Source organism: Lepidochelys kempii, chromosome 17 (assembly GCF_965140265.1).
Source record: "Lepidochelys kempii isolate rLepKem1 chromosome 17, rLepKem1.hap2, whole genome shotgun sequence".
Classification (NCBI taxonomy): Eukaryota; Metazoa; Chordata; order Testudines; family Cheloniidae; genus Lepidochelys; species Lepidochelys kempii.
In genome coordinates, this window is record NC_133272.1 from 9,764,365 (window position 1) to 9,782,590 (window position 18,226).

The window sequence follows — 18,226 nt, forward strand, 5'->3', positions numbered from 1 at the left end:
TCCCCATGGGATTAGGAGGAAATGAGGCATGGAATGGCTAAGGAACGGCTAAGGAACATGTTCAAACTATTGAGAAATTGCTTATTTGAGGGCAGCTAGGGTTAGGTGTCATGAATCAAATGTAGAAATATAGAAGTGTATGTGAGAAAGGGGTCCGTGGGTGGCTGGGTGTACATAACCCCCTTCCCCCCCACAGTATACAATTTTTTCCCCTCCCCCCTGCCCCTTTGTAAATCACTTGTGTTAGGGACTGATCTTGACTGGGGGGGACTTCTCACATGTGTACGTCTTTGAAGGAATGGGGCCTTCAAACAGCTCTTTGGGGCAGGGGCATTGTCTTTGAGATGTTTGTAGGGCACTTAGCACTCAGACACGGGCCTCCATTCTGCTACTGTAAATGATCCTCATGCAGTGTGCCAGTCTGGAAGAAGAGGTCCTAGCCCTTGCACCTGTAGTCTGATCCCCATGAGCTGACCTATGCCCATGCTGCCCCTCTCCCCCATGCCTCTTGTGAGTCCATATGGAGCCTCACTAGGCAACCCACATGGCTGATATTGCAGGATCAGGGCCTTAAGTGATTGCTATTAAGATTATGTGAGTAGGGCTTGATTTCCTAGTGCTCGAATCGTTTCAAGAGCTCTAGGTGAAAACTGGTTTGCAAGCTTGAAGTTCCACCTTTTAAGCAATCTGCATAAACACACCAGGACTCGTGCACAAACATTAATAGCTTTGAGACTCATCATGAACGTAGCAGTAACAGGGAAAAGAACATCTACCAAACGTTCCCCAGCAGTACACTTGGATGGACTTTCTGTTACAATATACAAGCTGAATAAAGTGCTAATCGGATCTTTTAAATGACTAGTCATTTAACAGATGGTTGCCATCTGCGGAAACCTAAATTAACATTTTGGAGAAAGTACAGTTTTTACATAATTACTCATTAGAGTCAAGAAATACATGAGTAACTAAATAACCAAGTAGGTGTGGGATATAATTTTAGCATCAATTAAGGTATTTAGCCTTCATAATATCTTTGTGTGGGTTTTCTAAACACTTCACGTCCTTGGGCTAAATTCATCCTGGAGTGTAACTTTCTGCAGGGGCTGGCTACTGAGCGATTTCATGACAGCTCCAGTCCTGGCAGCTCTTGGATTTCACAGCCTCCTCTTCTGGGAAAATCATGCTCTTCGGCTAACCAGACCCCAATCGCCTGATAACAGCTAAGCGATGGGTGACACTCGTGTCTGGGTGTGAGAGCAATGGACGCAGGAGAGTCTAGTTTCGGTTTCAAAGTCCTCAACCAACTCCTGTCAGTGAACCTACACGCTGCATCTCAGCAAATGCACAGCAATAACTATTGCAGTCTTTTGGCTAGAGTATCAAAACAGGCCCTGAAGGGTCTTATGGTGGTGTCCACTATTTTTCCACCCCATACCCAGCCCCTCAAATTCCCTTCACTTTAGCATGACGATTTTGGGAAAATCCTAAAGGGCAGGGGTCTGTGCATGCTCAGCTCAGGGCAGGAGGGGGCTCCGAAGTGTAGACAATATCTAGGGCATAGTCCCCACGAATAAGGGCATGAGCACCCTGATGACTTGGCCAAATTCCCGCTGGGGTAATTTCCTTCCCCGTCTCTAAGCACCCCCTGTCCTGTCACCTGGAGATAGGGCTAATCTTCACTTCTTAGATTCAGTGGGTTTGGGGGTATTCACAACAGCTGCTGGGGTTCAAGCTGGAGGTGGCTGCCGGTGAGTGATGGGTAAGGCTGAGGGGGGGCGCTGATTGGGGGTGAAAGGGGCATGAACGTGCCCTGCAGAGGTGCCAGCCGGACGCACCCCTCTGTGCATTTAAAGCCCCCCCAGCTGGTGCTGCCGTGAATGCGCCCTGGCTCTCCCCGCCTGCAGCAGGCAGCCACAGAGGGGGAAGGCTTAGGGTAAAGGCCCCCCGCTGCTGGGGGCGGGGAGGGGGGTGCTAGCACGGGGAGCCCGGCACCTCTCCAAGCGCTCCCCCTCCCTGCAGCTGGGGCGCACGAGCGCGGCCCCGCGCCCCGGGGGCTCCGCATCCAGCCGGCAGGCGCGGGGGAGCCAGATCGCCCGGCTTGTATCCGCCGCCCGCAGGGACAGGGCCGGGCCCGCAGCGCCGCTCGGGTCGCCCCAAGGCCGGAGCCGGAGAGCCGCGCCCGGGAGGGCAGGCGGCCGCGGCTCGGCGCTTCCTTCCGGCGGCTGCAAGGCTCGGCTAGAGCCAGGAGCCAGCCTCAACCCCAGCGCACTGCACCCCAGTAACCCCGCTGCCCCCCCTTCCCCGTGCACTGCTCCCCAGCGCACTGCACCCCAGTAACCCCGCTGCCCCCCCTTCCCCGTGCACTGCTCCCCAGCGCACTGCACCCCAGTATCCTCCCCAGCGCACTGCACCCCAGTAACCCCGCTGCCCCCCCTTCCCCGTGCACTGCTCCCCAGCGCACTGCACCCCAGTAACCCCGCTGCCTCCCCTTCCCCGTGCACTGCTCCCCAGCGCACTGCACCCCAGTATCCTCCCCAGCGCACTGCACCCCAGTAACCCCGCTGCCCCCCTTCCCCGTGCACTGCTCCCCAGCGCACTGCACCCCAGTATCCTCCCCAGCGCACTGCACCCCAGTAACCCCGCTGCCCCCCTTCCCCAGCGCACTGCACCCCAGTAACCCCGCTGCCCCCTCGCCCTGCACCCCGGTATCCTCCCCCCGTACACTGCACCCCCGCCTCCCCAGTGTACTGTACTCTATTATCCTCCCCAGGGCACTGCACCCCAGTAACCCCGCTGCCCCCCTTCCCCGCGCACTGCTCCCCAGTATCCCCGCAGCTCCCCTCCCCAGTGCACTGCACCCCACTATCCCCAGTCCCACTGTCTCCTAGCCCCTTCTCGCACTGCACCCCAGTATCCTTACATCCCATTGTCCTCTAGCCCCCTTTCCCCAGTGCACCGCACCCCTCTATGCCCGCGGCCCCCTCCTCCCCCGCGCGCTGCAGGTACCTCACTGGCCGCTGGCTCGGAAGCTGCCCGCACCCAAGGGCGAGGGCGGCCACGCGCCGCCGCGTGGGAATCCCGTTTGGCGGGGCCCAGGACGGTGAGCAGCGCCCCCCGCCGGGCGCACTGCAGATCACACCAGCCGCACACGAAATGCACAGCACCCACCCTTGGTTTTTCTGGACCCTGCAGAGGGTGACACCTGTGCTGAGGGCCCTCCTTTTGGTTTGCTGCCTCCTGTCCCGTCCCAAGGCGAGGAAGCATAGCCTGGTATCTGAGGCATCACCACGCCAGTGATCACCGGCTGCTGTATAGATGGCTACTCCCTGGAGTGACGTTTGTGGGTGCTGTCCCCCAAATAAGCTTTTTGCTGGATACAGCGACAGATTGGACAATATTTCCTTGCCACAGAGATAGTCGCCTTTGATCAGCACCCCTGAAATGCTACCTCCCTTATACAGGCACCCAAAGCGTAGAGACCACAGCCCATCACGAATTTCTCTGTATGTAAGAATCTCACTAGGCACCCATCCTCTGCTCCGGACACCCCAGGCTTATGTGAAAAAGCAGACAGCACAAATAACCATGCCAGACAGCACCATACAAATGATGGCTCAGCCCACGTTGAGAGAGAACTAAATACCCACAGACACATAGAATGGGAGAAATAAAATAAATCTACCGCATGCAGAGGACCAGATTGCGATCGCTTTCATCACACTGAATAGCACCTTACACCAGGGTATTACTCATTGCTCAGGTATTGGAATCTGGCCAGTAGAAACCCCTCAAGCTCTTGGAAGCCTGGGCGAAGAGGTGGGCTTTGCAACATGCCTAGAAGGCTAACAGAGCTGGGCGCGGGTGGATTGACAGTATGTCTACACTGCAATCAGAGGTGTGACTCCACCATGGGTAGGCAGCCCCAAGCTAGCTTTGCTCTAGATAGCTTGAATAATAATAGCAGTGAAACCATGGCAGCCTAGGCTAGCTGCGCAAATACGTACCCAGGGTGCGGGAGGGGTGGGCAGGGGAGGGCATTGTACCATCTACACTGCCACAGCTTCACTGCTATTGTTATTTGAACTAACTAGCTCAAAGCTAGCTTGAGGATGTCCACATGGGCTGCAGTCACACCTCCTGCAAGCTCATGGAAACGGCTCTGGCAGTATCTCCATGGGTACCTCTGCTGATCTCGTCTGCCATCTGGCATGCGGAGAGAGCCAGTCTCTGGGTAACCTGGTACCAAGCTATTTAGGGCCTTAGGGTTAAGGTCAATACCTTAAATTCCCCCTAGAAATTCATTGGCAGCCAGAGCAGTTCTCAGCACCCCAGTGTCATGCGAGCTCAGCATCAAACATCACTAACAACGAGCAGCCGCATTTTGCACTGGTTCCGTTTCTGAGGGGCTTTACTGTGCAGCCCCATGTAGAGGCAATCCATCACAAAGGTGTAGATAAGTGTAGGCAGGGGCCGGCTGGGGAGAGAAGGCTACACTTGAGATCAGGTGAAAGTGAGGTCGGGACGGTTTAGTTCAGCAGTTTGTCCTATTGTCAGAATGTTGAGATCCTTGAATGTGATCTCTTGAACATTTTCTTTCCTAACCTGTCTCTCATGTTCCATCGAACAGACTTCCCCATTCTCTTAAACTTCAAGTATTGACAGGAATTATAGGTGGATAATTAGCTTCAGGGGCTGGCTTTTGTGCGAGAGCTACATTTTGATTCATTTCATCAAATTGCAGTCCCATAACACATGTCAAAAAGAATAAATATGACAGTAATGTAAGTACCAATCTCATCAGACCAATCCAGACTGGTAATGCAGAAAAGGAATGTCGAATTTAATTGGAAAAAGAGCTACTGCAGCTGGCATTGTCTCTAAGTGAAATAATGTTTATTTTATTAAATAGCCCTCTCTGCTGGACTGTATAGAGCTAAAATGTCGCTCTGAATTGATTAAATGCAAGCTTTGTATCCAGAGAGAAACATTAGTCTCTATCTAAAACAAACCCCATAACAAATGATTCTGTCAATACTTTATAATGACTGGAGTTTCCAGCTTAGTTGTGATAACTGGTTCTTTAATAACAGTTTTTACGTAGCACTTTTAAGATACTAAAGCACTTTAGAAAGGAGGTCAGTATCATCCTCCCCATTTTATAGGTGGGGAAACTGAGGCACTGGGCCATTAAGTGACTTTCCTAATGCCAGCCAGTGGGCCAGCTCTGGGAGTATAACTCAGGTCTTCTGGGTCCCAGGCCAGTGCTTTATCCATTGCCTCCTTAGAGAGTCCTTCACTTCTTTGAGGTTTCAGAGGGGTAGCTGTGTTAGTCTGTATCAGCAAAAACAATGAGGAGTCTTTGTGGTACCTGAGGCTATTTATGATTATGGGGCAGGTTCTCCAGAGGGGCATTGCTCTGCAATGGAAGTCAAGGTCCAATGAGTCCATGGAAGGAATTCTGGACTCACTTTCAGTTCGGATTAATGGGAAGACACCAACTGATTTTAGTGGGCTTTGGATCAGATTCCTTGGAAAGTGCTGAAATATTTCTGAAGCATATGTATGGAAAACAGGTCTGATGGAGTCAAAGGCTCTGTTACCAAAGTTAAATATTGGGTTTGGTGTAGAAGCCAATGGAACCCTCAAGCACAGAGTGAGGACCGAGCAGTCGGAAGGATTACATTAGATGCCTCTCATTCGTTCTCTGGGTGCCAGGACAGGATGGTTCCAACAGCATATCCTCCAGTCCTCTGTCCAACCTGGTTTTCAATATGCCAAGTAATGGGGATTCCACCACGGCCTTTGGGGTCTAAGAGCTCACTGTCAGGACATATATTCCGGAGACTCGCTTACCTTCATTTTTCCTTTTGCTGAATTATATTTCATCTTCAGACACCTCCTCGTCAAGCTATTCATTTCTTCTTTTGAAAGGAAACACCTTTTCTTTTGGACAAATCGGGGATGAGCACTGAAGTACCCCACAACCCTCCTACATTGTGCAAAGGGGTAGAAACTGTCCCAGCCGGAGAGGCATGAAATACAGGGGCAGCCGAAAGGTTCAGATGGGGGAAGGTCACACAGAACCCTGCAGCTCCTTGCAAATTGCAGTGCCATCTTCCCTCATGGTCTATGCTATTGGAACGCAGGAGCGTAGTTATGCAGGGTGCCCCAGGGATGTCTTCAACGGGTCTGTGAACTGCACAGAGACACGTACACCACAAACTGGACTCAGCGGTCTGAGGAGTCCCACAGTGAGCGATGGCTACTCCCACAAGTCCTGAACCCTAACATCAACATCCGATTGCATGCTGGAGTACCCCCGTACTCTGGTTGTCAGTGGAGGGGGGCTGGATTCCTTCTATTCTCCCTCCAACCTTTGTACCCCACGCAAAGTCCATTGTCTCAGGCTTTGGATGGGGGGAGATTAGAATTTCAACCAATAGCGCTCCGGAGGGAGACAAAGTTGAGCAAATGCATTACTGACAACTAACTACATAAAAGAGACAAGGCATTCTGTTGATCACGTTCTTCAGGAAAACTTTTAGAGCTGCAGCCTGGTCCTGTTGATTCAAATGGGAATTTTGCCACTGACTTCAATTGTGCCATGATGTACCTCATGGGTATTTTTTTTTAATGCTCTAGGAAATGTCAGTCAAGCCTGTATGTAATTTTCTCCTCCAGTACTTCTATTATTTAAAAAAAAAGGGGGCCAAGAAACTGTACCTTTCAAGGATAAGTTCCTGAGTCCATTTCTTTTTTCACCAAAATTAGGCTCTTATCCTTCAGTGGATTATCAAAGCAGGATTGAGGAGAGTCACTCTTGAGCCAAGTCTATTCTGTGCTGTACAATTTATGTCCCCACTTTCAGTGCAATCTTGTGGCGATCAATATTTCTAACATGTTGAGAGCGTTTTTCGATTGGTTTGCATAGTGTACTAGAAGAGAAAGGGGCACCCTCGAGATACCAAGCATATCACTCTTAAACAGTCCTCACCTGCATTACTAAGAATATTTTAGATTACCGATGCCAGAAGATCAATCTAAGTGCCACCATATGATGTATGGAGGCCTTCGGCCTTTTGCTCAGGCTGCAATTAAGGAAAGTATCCCTGCTTAGAAAAGCACTTAAACATAAAACATGTGCTTAACTTTAAGCAGATGCTTAACTGCTTTCCTGCATTGGGGTCATCTCTTCGAAAATAAAACTAGACTAGTCAGTATCATTTTCTGGTTCTCCTGCACTAGCATAGTTCTGCTGCCTTTGGGTTTGCAACATGCAGGGACATACCTAACCGAGGAAACTGTTTTCCCCTAGAATAAAAAAAAAGAAAAGAAATTATCTTCATTTTAGGCCTTGTAAAACCCTCCTTTCCCTTTCCACAACACTCCTCCCCTACATTTTGGACCTTTGACAGTGAGTATCTCTTTAAGAGCTTTTGTGCACTCGCACAAATTAGGATCTTGTTTGGGCCAAGTCCAGACCTAGTGTATATGGTTGCTACTCCCTAGCCTGAATCTGATTAGCATAACAACATTGGTGCAGAGCCCAACAATAAACCATTAGTCTGCTAAATTTATTATATGGGCCATTCTGAATTGATGGAGACCATGGTTTCTATTTCTGTAGGTTATTTTTTTTTTCACCAGTGGAACACCCAGTCACATGGCTGTTTTGATCGGCTTGGTATTTTGAAAGAAATTTAGAAATCTGTTCTCTGGTATCCTCCATTGTTTGCTCTGAGATCATTGTGTTCTTGAAACACAGTGTCCTAATACCTTTAGCATTCATAAAATATTCATTCAGACCTCACACTGCTTTCTTTTAGCCTTGAAAAGGTCACCCCTTGGAGTCCCTAAATCCCTCCTAGCTGCAAAAACACACATAATCCTTGCCATTCACAAAATGCTCTGCTAATTGGAAAATGCATTGCAAATGTATGAGGCCAGGAATATGTCAGTTTAAAATAAAACCCACACAGATAATGGACAATGACATGAAAATTATTATAAAATGAGAACAGAACAAGTAGAAATCTTCTGTGCCATGGCATATAGTTTCCTCTCCATTTGCCATAGAGTTCAGCTTTTCTCTAGTTTAGCATTTCAAAAAGCATTTTTCAGCATAACAAGGTAAAACCCCTAGCACAGTAGCATCAATAAATGGTTGAATTCTCTTCCTAAGTATCTCTATTCTGCATCTTTACTTAAGTTGTCAACTTTTTGCAGGAGGGAAAAAATCTTTGTTATATATGCCTACAGTGCATAGCCCAAGGGGGTGAGGGGCTACTGCAATGCATATCTTCAGTAAATTAATCTAGGTGTAAACAGATGCTAATTGTAGAGGATGGACTAGATCGGGGTGGCCAACCTGAGCCTGAGAAGGAGCCAGAATTTACCAATGTACGTTGCCAAAGAGCCACAGCAATATGTCAGCAGCCCCCCCGTCAGCTCCCCTCCGGCTCCCAGCACCTCCCGCCCACTGGCAGCCCCGCCAGTCGCCAGTCGGCACCTCCCGCTCCCTCCCTGCACCTCCCGATCAGCTGTTTTGTGGCATGCAGGAGGCTCTGGGGAGGAGGGGGGAGAAGAGAGGGCACAGCAGGCTCAGGGGAGGGAAGGGGTGGAGTGGGGGCAGGGCCTGTGGCAGAGCCAGGGGTTGAGCAGTGAGCACCTCCCGTCCGGCACATCGGAAAGCTGGCGCCTGTAGCTTCAGCCCCAGAGTCGGCGCCTAGACAAGGAGCCGCATGTTAACTTCTGAAGAGCCGCATGTGGCTCCGGAGCGACAGGTTGGCCACCCCCGGGCTAGATCCTCAATGGGTATACAATGAAAGGAGCTATGCTGATTGACACCCACGGATGAGATGGCTGAAAATATTTTCTGTTGCTGGCATAAACATCTGTAGGCCGATGCTACTGAAGATTTAGGGCTTGATGAAGTTTTGTGTTATGGTACATAATTAAAGGACCATGTCTGAAAAATACAGGATAAAAGTTGTTCTTGAAGGACAACATCGCGCAATATTGTTGTATTCACGGTACAAAGTCATACATAGTACAAAATTGTGCATTTTGTCTTCTGCATGATAATTGCTGAAGTATGGGACAAAGTCCATGCTGGATTGACTTGCTATAGGACATAAGGTAATTAGACTCAAAATAAGCCACATCCACATAAAGAAGGGACAGTTCACCATAGGGCAGATTTTTGTGTCTGCCGGAGGTGGGTAGAGAACAGAGCCCGGAGGTTTTATAGTATTATTTTCATTGGAGTAGCACCTATCGGCACCAGTTAGGGATCAGCACCCCATCGTGCCAGGTGCTGTGCACACATCTCAGAAATGTCCCCGGCCCAAAAAGTTTATGAGACGAGGTGGAGGAGACAAACAGGCAGGAATGAAACGGACAGGAAGAGATAATAATAAACTTGTGCTTATGTGGACTAACCATGCACACAACACAGCTCACCACCTGTCTAACAACAGCAACAGGCAAGTTTTACATCAGATATTTTTTTAAGGAGCTGCAGAAACAGCGTGTCGTGACTCTGGTGACTGATACTATAGAAACCCCCAAGGTTGGCGTTTCTCCCATTTTATAAGAAAAAATCTGTTTCAAGCTTCCAAAGGGAAAGGATGCCTCTCTGAATGGAGTGATTTTAACCAGGTTATTGTCTATTGGGCTGACGATACAAACTTAACATTAATTCACCGATATATAATTTATTTAATTAAGCATTGTAAACCTTGGAAGAACACACTTCAGGGGCTCCGTCCTGCCTTTATTTACACTTGCTATTATCTCAGCCAGCAGCGGCGGGAGGGGAAGGTGAGGCAGAACTACATGACAATCAGATTATGCCAAGTTGTTCTCTACCTTCCTAAACATTGGGTGCCTTTCTGCGATACAAAAGCAATGTATAAAAGCAGGAGGGAGAGGAGCCAGGGGGCTGAACAAATAGAGGCTGAGAAAATAGGAAAGTATGTGAGCACATTTACCCATACTGGGCCAAATGCTCTGATTCTGAAGTCAAAGCAACCGAACACACACGTCCTGAGTTAGGGCCCCGTCCGCTGCTCATTGCAGTCAAAGGGAGTTTTTCCACTGACTTGGGTGCCCAGTGGCGCAAGTCCTCGGTGTCTAAACTCAACCCCTTCTTGGCAGTTTGTCTTTATTAACAGACTTCAAAGTGATAATGCAATATGGACTTCTCTCCAAAGCTCAACCGCTCCTAGAGCTTCCCTCCAGGACTTCCTCTCTCAAACTGGCTCCTTCCTCTGGCCCAAGACACCCGTTCACCTGCTTCAAAGCCTGGGTGGAGCTAACTGAGCCCACCTGCCAGCATGACTCAGAGGAAGTATGGCCTTGAGAGAAGGGGTGAAGTGGGGGCAGGGTCTGGGGCAGAGCCAGGGGTCGATTACCCCTCTGCACAATGGAAAGTCAGCTCCCGTGTATGAAACACTGGTCCTCTCCTAGAGTTATCTTCTTCCTGGATCTGATCCACACTTGCAAGATGTAGAGGGATCAGTACAGGTCTCCTACAGGTCAGTGATATGACAGCATAACTTGTTAATCACTGGCTCCAACTACTACATCTTCCTTGAGTTGTCTGAAATAGGCAGTAGTTTACTGTAGTGTCGGCACTGTGTGCTACCTGGGGTGTTCTTGCTTTTGAATATTTTAGATGTGTTGAGTCAGATAAAGTAAGAAAGTTGAGGTAAGGGTTTTTTTTTCCGCCAAGTTTCCCTCCTGGGAATTATTCACAGCCAAAGTATGATTTCCATTAGGGTTCACAGCTGATTAGAAAACCATTCTTCCATCATGAAGGTAATAAGTGGCTCTCTACTGTTACAGTCTTTTGTTTGAAGGAGACATTTCAAATTCCATGCTCTGATATTTGCTTAATAAAAGCCATCCATCGTCACTGATGAGGGATTTGAAAAATTGACCCAGAAATAACATAGATTTCTCAACCCAATAGAATTTACATAAGGAAAAAAGATGTTACAAAAAACCAGAGATGTGGAGCAAGAGCTGATCTTTCAAAGCGGCTTCCACCTGACCTCTCCGTTTGCATGCCCAGATTTTGAGCATACAAATTTTAGTAGACATGGGTGCAAACTGCAAAGATCAGATCGAAACTCTCCCAATGTTTTGATCTGGGCCTGTCTTTTTGTCTCTGAGGACCATTTTCTGTATCTGAAGTAAATCCCACATCAGGCATCCATGCCATGTGCACTTGTATTGTATATTCTCAAATACAAAAAAAGATCTCCAGCCAGAGCAGATCTCAGAATTGTATGTGCAGCCAGCAGTGGTGTGTGCATATCGGATCTATCAACCTGTCTTGCTTATGAAATATTAAGGTGTTAGAACCCATAAACGTGTGCACGCAAAGTTACACTTACAAAGACATGGCCATGTATTTCTCGGACATGTAAACATACATTGAGTTTGGAAACTGGATCCCAAATATCTTCACTGGACCTAATTTAGCTGCTTAAGAACTTCACTTGTGTTGAAAACTGACCAGGTCCTTTGCTTTTCAATGGGCAGTGAATAATAATGATTGAGTCTAACCAACCAAATACTGTGTATTTTGACATGCAAAAGATGATGTCTGGAAAATTGTATTAAAATTGTGATCTATCACTTTAAATGCTTAGCGGTTTCCTGGTCCTACCTACAAGCTAGAGGGCTCTGCAGGGAAGCATGCAAGCAGCACAACGGCAGAAGGATAGTTTACAGTAAAGTTGGATGAATTGGCCTCACTGTTTTAGGGAGTAGCCTGTTTTGTCTCTTTCTGGTTTTGGTTCTTGTGGTCTTAAAGTCCTAGATTTTAAGAAATAACATAGGATTACATTGCAGCCTTCTAGGAAGAATATCTTCCATGGGGTTTTGTTTTGTTTTATTTTTCTGACTTTTCCAGGTGTAAGCTGTGAATGTAACCCAAAAGGCTTGGGCAAATTCTCCCAAATGGTGTTTCTTTAAATGATTCACATTCTTAATTTTATTTTGTTTGGATACATCATTCCATTTTATATGAAACAGGCATGAATGTCAATGTTGATTCATTTCATATGTATTGAGAGCTTTGGGCCTTTACATTCTGGATCAAAATCTGGACTTTCATCTGACAACTGGAGGACAAAAAGTACAATAACCTGAAAATGCTGCCTTTTTGTTTTTCAGTCTTAAGATTTTTTTATTATACAGAATTATGCAGGGGAAGCATATGCACGTCTCTAAAGTTTGGCTATTCCCTTTCTGTCTGACACCGTAAGCTTCTCTGTCTTACAGATGTCCCGCTCAATTCATTTTCCATTGTCTTCTCTGTTTGACGAGAATTTTGCTGCAGTTACGAAGGCCAGGCAAGAAAACTCTTCTGCAAAGCTTGGCGGAAGTATGTCATGTCACATCCCAATGATTGTCAGGATGTTTTCTTCTGCCAGCAGATTAAAGCATGACTAGGCAGGACATTTCTCTAATCTAAAGCCTACCATCCACTGGAGTCCCATACAATTACTGGAGATAATGGCCTAGTAATCAGAGATGCTGAGCAGCTCCAGTTCCTATTGACTTTAAATCTAGCTCTCTTGGGTACTTATCTGGCCCTCATTACCATACTAGATCTGAGCACCTCACAATCTTTCAAGTATTTATCCTCGCAACACTGTGTGAGGTAGGGCAGTGCTGTTATCCCCATTGTACAGGTGGTGAACGGAGACGCACAGAGATGAAGTGCTCAGTGAGGATGCAGGTGCTCATCACCTCTGAAAATCAGACCATAGAGCAGAGGTGGGCAAACAATTGCCCGCGTGCCACATCCGGCCTGCGGGACTGTCCTGCCCGGCCCCAGAGCTCCCGGCCGGAGAGGCTAGCCCCTGGCCCCTCCCCCACTGTTCCCCTTCCCCCGCAGCCACGCGGGCAGCACTCTGGGTGGCGAGGGTGCGCTCATGCAGGGCGGCGGGGCTGTGCTCTGGCTGGGTGGCTACCAGACATGCTTCTCTGAGTGGCATGGTAAAGGGGCTGGGGCCGGAGGGGGTTGGATATGGGGCGGGGGGTCCCGGGGGGGCAGTCAGGGGACAGGGAGCAGGGGGCAGTTGGATGGGGCAGAGGTTCGGGGGGGGGTTGAATAGGGTGTGGGAGTTCTGGGGGGCCTGTCAGGGGTCGGGGTAGTCAGGAGACAGGGAGCAGGTGGGGTTGGATGGGGGTGGGGTCCTGGGGGGTGGCTAGGGGTGGGGGATCCCGGGAGGAGGCGGTCAGGGGACAAGGAGCAAGGGGGGTTGGATGGTCGGGGGTTCTCAGGGGGGAAGTCAAGGGGCAGGAAATGGGAGGTGACGGGGCCAGGCTGTTTGGGGAGGCACAGCCTTCCCTACCCGGCCCTCCATACAGTTTTGGAACCCCAGTGTGGCCCTCGGGACAAAACGTTTGCCCACCCCTGCCATAGAGGTACTAGAAGGAACGACACATGGTATTTTAATATTCGTTTCCCTGGTATTTTAGCCCTATATAATTTAGTCAAAATTACTGTTTGTAATGGATATTGTCAGCTTAAGTCCGTGAAACGGGGCTGTCGTTTTAGAATGCTAAGAGGTAGATGGTGACTTGGCCACAAGGAATTCTGAACCCGTCTCAAGCCCCTGCATGGGACACTCAGACCTTGGGGTTAGATTCACCTACTTAATCCTGCAGAGGGGTACGCTGGGAATGGGTGGAGCCTTAGCTCTTCACCATGATACCTGGCGGGGGGCAGTGCCTCCTGGGGGTAATGCTGGAATGGTGTACTTCACGTACCATTACTATACAATTAAAGGTGAACTAGGCAGTGAAAGAATAATGTCTTTACTCTGCAATAACTCTGTCTCCAGTTAGTGCAGCTTCTTAAAATACTAAAGAAATCAAATGATTGGGGGGGAGGGCGGGGAGGAACGAATGTAGCTTTGAAAACAATACATGCATTAGTGCTTCCTTACTGAACACAGATGAACCCCTGGTTAATTTCCTCTTCTATCGAACGCCTCACTTGCTCTTTACAGGGAAGTGTTTACCTTTGCCTGGTGGGTGGGTGTGTAAATGCAAACAATAAAGATGGGCCCAACGCGTAAGATTTCCCCACCTCTTGTTTTGATCTGGATTCATCTGCTACCTCTCAGGCTCCTCTTTGTTTAAAATGATGATAAAAAAATCTGTACCTGTGATATGCTGAAATTCCCTCATCACGTCTGCTGGGGGGGAGAGTTGCTGCGAGGTTGGGCCCTAATAGTTTATCGGTTAAAACCAATCTTGCCCGTTGAAGATGGTGGAGTGGGCAGTCTCATTCACATAAGAGATTGTGATTTATTACTCTACACACAGTGCAAGGTTACAAATAGGAGCAGAGGCTAAGTGTCATCTATGCAACTTTAACTAGTCCCACGCAGCTCTCCCACTCAGCTATCTGCCAGGATAAAAAAAATCTATATAAGGTCTGTTTGCTCCTGTAGTCTTTATGCAATCTGTGGAGGGGAATTTAGTCTGAGTGAGAATGCATGCCATGTGCTCTTTTTGTGCAATTTCCTCAGCTAGTGAGCATCTGTGTAGCTCCATTGACCTCGCCTGTGCACACCCCTTGAGGATCTGGCCCTGTATCTTTCATATTCCCACAAAATGCAATAAAACCTCACAGTCCAAGGCCGATCTCATAATGCGCTATGGGACTAGGGCCAATTTGTTGAGTTGTTTCTAGGCTTTGATGTGTAAACTCATCAGCTGTCATTGTGTTCTAATTAAACCAAAGTGCTGCAATAGATTTCCTGTCACAAAAGCAAAGATCCCTCATGTGTTGGGAATGCATAGGGCAGCCTCAGCAGAAAGACACTCAGCCACGGGAGAGAGCAGGATACTAGAATGGCATAAATAGATGAACATGGAATGAGGCAAGCGGTCAACAGAGATAAAATGTTGTTGCAGAGATCCGGGGAGAGGGGGTGACGGGGTAGATAAAGGATGTCCTTCTAGTTCTCAGCCTTTCACATACCAGGACCCCATATTGCAAGGGGAAAATGTCTCAAGTCCCCTCTGCCATCCAGCCATAACGAAAGGCAGGGATTTTGCAACATCCCTGGGCTGGCTTGAAACTCCATTTTTCAGAGCACCTCATTTCCAGGGCTTTGTAACATCATCAGGAGCTTGTGTGCAGCACTGTAACTTTGGGGCTCTTTTTACATCTACTAACTGCCTCTGGCAGCTGTTGTGCACCATCATAACAGATCAGTTAATCAGCAATAACAGATGTTGGCCTACACGTTGTCACGCCGTAACCTGGTAACACGTACCACACATGACACAAAACTTGTGCATCCGAGAGAATTCAGACATTTTTAATTGTCTTCAGACCTTTGTCTCCCCTATAGAGACAGCAGTGTCTCATAGTTACCACAGGAGATTGGAGTCAGACCTCTGGGTTCTGTTCCTGACTCGGGGGCCAAATTCTCCTGTACTTAATTATTTTCGTTGGCATCAATGGGAGATTTGCTTGATCAAGGGCCACTGAATTTGCTACACAGGTGCTATGATTGAGAAAACCACTTCATCTTTCTGTGCCACAGGTTTTCCACTTGTAAAATGAGGTTAACACTTCTTACTATTGCACGGGGGAATTGTGACGCTTAATGTCTGCGAAGTGCTGTAAGTTCCTGCCATGAAATATGCAACCAAAGGGCACAGGCTATAGAGGGGTGCTGCAACGGGTCACACCTAATCCAGCGCTGGACCCTACCGCTGCCTCAGTTTCCCCTTCTTGGGATTCTCATAAACTGCACTCAGACTCTTTGTAACTCAAATAATACCCCTTCTTGGGATCTGGATTATCAAAACAATACCATCGTTCAAATGTCAACTTAAATCAAACCAGATCTTTCCCCTTACTCCATAGTTTCTTTAGCCGTTGGTGGGCTTGACAGCTCTTCCCCAAAACACAGCCTGTGCTGTCTGCTATCGTCATCTTAAGGCTCTGCCCGTCTCTGCAGGTAGCTCCAGCCAGGGCTTTTGCCATGATCCCAGGAGGGTCTGCCTTGTAGCGCTACGTCATTTGGGGCTTCCCCCACACTGTCATTATCACTAGAAATTTCAGGCTCAGTGTAGCTCTGCAGCTTTTTTGCACAAAAGGACCAAATCAGAGCTGGAGATCTGCCCATGTTCCCAATGGCCCAAACCAGCGTAAATCCCCCCGCATTTGAATGTAATACAACACGCCTTGTTGAGTTGTCAGCAGCAAAAACCCCTATGTCTAAAACCATGCACCTCTACTGCCTGAACTGAGAGACCCAGCTTTATTAGTCCAAAGCCAGTAGCAGACTCATAAACCTCTATCAGGTTTCAGAGTAACAGCCGTGTTAGTCTGTATTTGCAAAAAGAAAAGGAGTACTTAACCTCTATGTGAGCTAGCCACTAGAGGGGGACAAAGAGCCATATTCAGCAAGTGTGAGTTAACCCTCCACCTCACCCCAACTTCCAACACTTACATTTTTCCTATGTTAAAAGAGGAGTCCAACAATCTGGAAGCTCTCACCCTATAAAACCAGAGGAAACCTCAGAGAACTGAATTATTTCCCATGGAGAGCAACTGCAGTCTGCAGACATTAATCAAACCGAAATTATTTATGATTACTCTTATGAACCATGACAGTACAAGGAAGCCAAACAGTTATCGGCTCCACCAGGCATAGACTGAGTGGCATCAAGTATAATTCCTCACCGTTGCTGATGTGTCAAAGGCTGTGTGTTACTCATGAAAGCAAACCCCACTAATCATTATTCTTTGCTTTCTAAACAGGCAGGGTCAGCTGTTGATTAATTTGACTGTGGATCAATAACATGTGTCCATGATAACCCTAGAGCAGAATTCTGCCATATCATGCATTACCAACATGGTCAGTGCTGAGAACCATCTCAGAAATGCCTATGGTGGAATAGAGGTGCTCCTTTGAATCGGTAGGGTCTCCCTGCTACCAGCAGCCCCACTATTTTCAGGGATAAAGCAGAGAAGTTGGAGATTTTGGCCCAAAGATTTTACCATTGAACCATCCAAATCACCTCTGGCTCCCAGGATGGGGACAGGTTGGACGTGTTCTCGTGGTCCCATGAAGTAGAAGCTAGTATTATTATTGCTCCTGAGTGCCACTCCGGGCTGGCCCTGGACCAAATAATGCCCCAGGTGAGGAGTATCTTCGGCGACCCCTCCCACCACACTCCATTTGTTAAACTTTTGAATACCTTATTTTTTATTACATTTGTAGCCATTTCATGACTTTGATGCATGATTTGCATGCTTCTGCCTCTGTTCCTTGCTCTGTTCATGTGTGGAACCCATGTCCCAATAAATCCCTTCGTCCACGCACCGTTGCACCCCCTTTCTATGGAATTTTTTAAAAATACAGTACATAGAGGCTCATGGGCAGGGCCAGCCCTAGACCAAATGGCACCCACCGAAGCCTGGCACCGCAGGGTCGCTTGCCCCTAAATCCAGCCCTAGTGGCAGTAAGTGGCCTGGCCAAGGTGAAACAAATTGTTAAAATACTTTCATTTTTCAGAATAAAAAGCCTTGCCCTCATGCCTGCCTTTAATTTAACCCTGGAAGGACAACAATACCAAAAGAGCACAGAGGAAAAAGAAGATGGGAAGGGAAAGTACGGTGGGGAGGAAAGCTGGCTTTTGCTACCCATGGGGATGATGTTGGGGCTGGAGAAGGCAGATTTACAGGGCTCTGGTCTCCAGAGGCCTGACTCAAAACCCGTTGAAGCCAAAGACTTGCTTTGGATCAGGATGGGCTTTGGATCAGGGCCCTGTCCACAGCACAAAGGGGAAAGAGGTGACGGATTGCTTGTCCTGATATCCTTCCCCAGCCGCTTCCTCTCACCAGTGACAAGAGCCTTACGCCACTCGCCCTCTCCCAGAGCTTTCCTCCCAGCTGCTGCAATGGCAACATACTTTGCCTCACCTATTCTCCTGCATTCCCTCAAGTGAAAAGCCTCCTGCCCCTCCCACAGGCTGCCAGAGGCAAGTAGCCTGAAATCCTCTCTCATTGTGCCATAACTCCCCAACGAAAGTGGCTCCAGCCCTCTCCTCCCTCCTCCGCGTTCTCTGTAATCTGCCAGAGGCCACGCAAAACCTCCGGTGATTTCAGTACTAATTTAGTTACAATTCTGTATCGAGTCAAAACCTTCTGGACGTCTCCCATCCCTTTTAA

The 18,226-nt window shown here is 48.2% G+C and overlaps 1 protein-coding gene across 3 annotated transcripts in view; it reads right to left on the minus strand.

The window, feature by feature from the left end:
• LYRM9 (LYR motif containing 9) overlaps positions 1-18,226 on the minus strand; it is an 83,227-nt gene that overhangs the window by 3,878 nt on the left and 61,123 nt on the right. The window contains exon 1 of one of the 3 annotated variants that reach the window (XM_073315363.1): positions 3,010-3,114. The exons of 1 other annotated variant lie outside the window; for it this stretch is intronic. The gene's annotated coding sequence lies outside the window, so the exon portion shown is untranslated. Of the gene's footprint in view, positions 1-3,009; positions 3,115-18,226 lie in introns of those variants that run through there. One more of the 3 variants, XM_073315364.1, reaches the window with a different exon arrangement.